This window comes from Polyodon spathula, chromosome 6 (assembly GCF_017654505.1).
Source record: "Polyodon spathula isolate WHYD16114869_AA chromosome 6, ASM1765450v1, whole genome shotgun sequence".
NCBI lineage: Eukaryota > Metazoa > Chordata > Actinopteri > Acipenseriformes > Polyodontidae > Polyodon > Polyodon spathula.
The window spans coordinates 18,146,804-18,147,347 of NC_054539.1; positions in this window are offsets into that span (position 1 = coordinate 18,146,804).

Consider the following 544-nt stretch of genomic DNA (forward strand, 5'->3'; position numbering starts at 1 on the left):
AAACTATTTCATAGCAAATGTCATGGGGGTACAGTATTAGATAAGGCTTACTTGGTGTCAAGATCTTTTGGCAATGTAATTAAATATTGCAAAATACTTAATTACATTACCAAAATTGTAAAATACTTTATTACATTACTTAATGCAAAACACATGATAAAGAAAAGAAGCATACAAAATCAAACACTGTCAGCAGTTGTTTAACATTATCATTATACATAAACTTGAGCAACAGATTTTTTACTAGAAATTACAGCATCACAAATGTCCTTGATTTTAACATGCTGGTTTTACTTTTAAAATATATTACACACTGCTGTGCAAAAGTCTTAGACATATTGCATTTTTCTACTCTGATGCATTATGAGCATCAACAATTTACTCAAAGCCTCCACTAGCATTATCTACTATTATAACAACCTTGACTTGCATGAAGAAGGAAAAACTTGCTCGCATCACTTCATTTTCAAGGTGTGGTATCCAAAGCATAATCTACAAGTACAGAGAAACATCTGTAATTGACAAACCCAGGACTGGAAGACCC